This window comes from Rhagoletis pomonella, unplaced genomic scaffold, assembly GCF_013731165.1.
Source record: "Rhagoletis pomonella isolate Grant_MI unplaced genomic scaffold, Rhpom_1.0 Rhpom_scaffold_00006, whole genome shotgun sequence".
Lineage (NCBI taxonomy): Eukaryota > Metazoa > Arthropoda > Insecta > Diptera > Tephritidae > Rhagoletis > Rhagoletis pomonella.
Window position 1 is genome coordinate 71,902,041 of NW_023458560.1, and position 2,218 is coordinate 71,904,258.

At 38.1% G+C, this 2,218-nt stretch overlaps 1 non-coding gene across 1 annotated transcript; it reads left to right on the forward strand.

The window, feature by feature from the left end:
* Positions 1-628: 628 nt before the first annotated feature.
* Trnav-aac lies at positions 629-701 on the forward strand. Its single transcript has one exon. It is a non-coding gene; the product is annotated as a tRNA-Val (tRNA).
* Positions 702-2,218: the final 1,517 nt, after the last annotated feature.

Genomic DNA, 2,218 nt, shown 5'->3' on the forward strand with positions numbered 1-2,218 from the left:
AAACGGCTGTAATAATACCTTTCTAGTGATACCTCATAAATCTAAATCGGGATAGTTTTGGTTGTTGTTTTGGCGTGCTGTTTTGGACTCGGCCCAAATCGCTTAGGCGGTTACAGCGCCAATAAAAAAGAAGAAAAAGGCGTTCGATGCCGCTGATATGCCATTCATTTAAATTGACTAAACACAACCACACTCACGCAAACTTAACGTAGGCCAATCGACGGCATGAAACACCCGCCTGACCACTTGACAAGTTTATTTATAACAGAGACCGCATTTTTAATCAGCTTAAAACTACTTGCCGGCTGCTAAGGGGCGAGCGAGTGGAGGTGCTGACTGCGAAACACCCAACGAAATTAAAAGTGTCAAGCAGTAAAACACACAAATACATACATATGTATATGGATGTATGTAAATATGTAGGTAAATTCACTCATATCTACTCTTTGCAACCCATATCATTTGATCTATGTTCAGTAGCTGGCTCTATTTAGTAATTATTTTTACACCTTTTCAATGTTTTTGTATACATAAATATTTGTCTTTTTAATTTGTTTTTATAGTTTCAATTACTCTGCACTTTTGCTTTCATTTTACCTTTGCCTTCTTTGCCACCGTCCTCCCAATTGTTTCCGTGGTGTAGTGGTTATCACATCCGCCTAACACGCGGAAGGCCCCCGGTTCGATCCCGGGCGGAAACAGACGTTAATTTTTTATAAATATATAATCGTTTAGCAATACCGAATATGTACTTTTATAAAGCGCCTGAACCCGTAACTTTCATTTGATACCAAATGCATAAGAATTCTTTTATTTAGCTAAGAAATTTCTAATGGTTCAGTATCGGCTGTATGCGAGTTCGACCTGAATAAGGAAAATTCCAGAGCTACCTGAGTAAAAAAATTCATAAATCCCTGAATACCGTTAGCAGCTAAGTAGTCTCAATCTAGAAGTTTAGTTATAGTTCCATTTCAAATTATTGTTTTCCTGTTTCAGCTATCCCTGTTCCCTCCGTAAATTCAGAATCAGCTGCCAAAACTTGCAAAAATACAAATTGAATTTTTCACTCTTGTAACAGCTGAATTTGAAATGCAGATAGGTTCGTAAAAATATCCATTCATATCTTTAGTCTGTGAACTGTATACCCTTTAGGTTCATATACGTGCATACATTAGGAATGTTAACCCTGGGATCGCGGCCTTTTTTAGGTCTCGAAAATCCCGGGATTATTTGCCAAGAATTGTATATTGGCTATATTTCTTCTTTTTATACCCGAGCGCACTTGTGCACAAGGGTATTATAACTTTGTTCACATAACGGTTGTTTGTAACAGGCAAAACGAATCGAGATAGATATAGACAAATGTATACATAAATGATCAGAATGAAAAGAGAAATCGATTAAGCGGTGACTGTCTGTCCGTCCGTCCGTCCGTCCGTCCGTCCGTCCGTCCGTCCGTCCGTCCGTCTGTGCACACGATAACTCGAGTAAAAATTGAGATATCTTAACGAAACTTGGTACGTGAACTTCTTTTGGGCGTGGGACGGATGGTATTGAAAATGGGCGAAATCGGATAATAACCACGCCTACCTCCCATATAACGGTAATTTTAAGAAATACGAAAACTGCGATATTTTAGTAACTACTGAAGATAATTCACTCAAAATTGATACTTACAATGAGTTTCAGACGGAAAACATGAATATTATAAATTTTTGGAAAATGGGCGTAGCCACGCCCACTTATGGTTACATGTATATATCTTGGTAACCGCTGCACCAATTTCTTCCAAACTTGGCACAGTTATTGGCCTTCGCACAGCATACCAAATGGCCGAAAATTTAAAAAATCGGACAATAACCACGCCTACCTCCCATATAACGGTAATTTTCAGAAAAACGAAAACTGCGATATTTTAGTAACTACTGAAGATAATTCACTCAAAATTGATATTTGCAATGAGTTTTAGACGAAAAATAAGAATATTACAAAATTTTGGCAAATGGGCGTAGCCACGCCCACTTATGGTTACATGCGTATATCTTGGTAACCGCTACACCAATTTCTTCCAAACTTGGCACAGTTGTTGGTCCTGGTACAGCATACCAATTGGCCGAAAATTTCTAAAATCGGACAATAACCACGCCCACATCCCATATAACGGTAATTTCGAGAAATACAAAATCTTCGATAAATCAGTAAATATTGAAGCTAATTT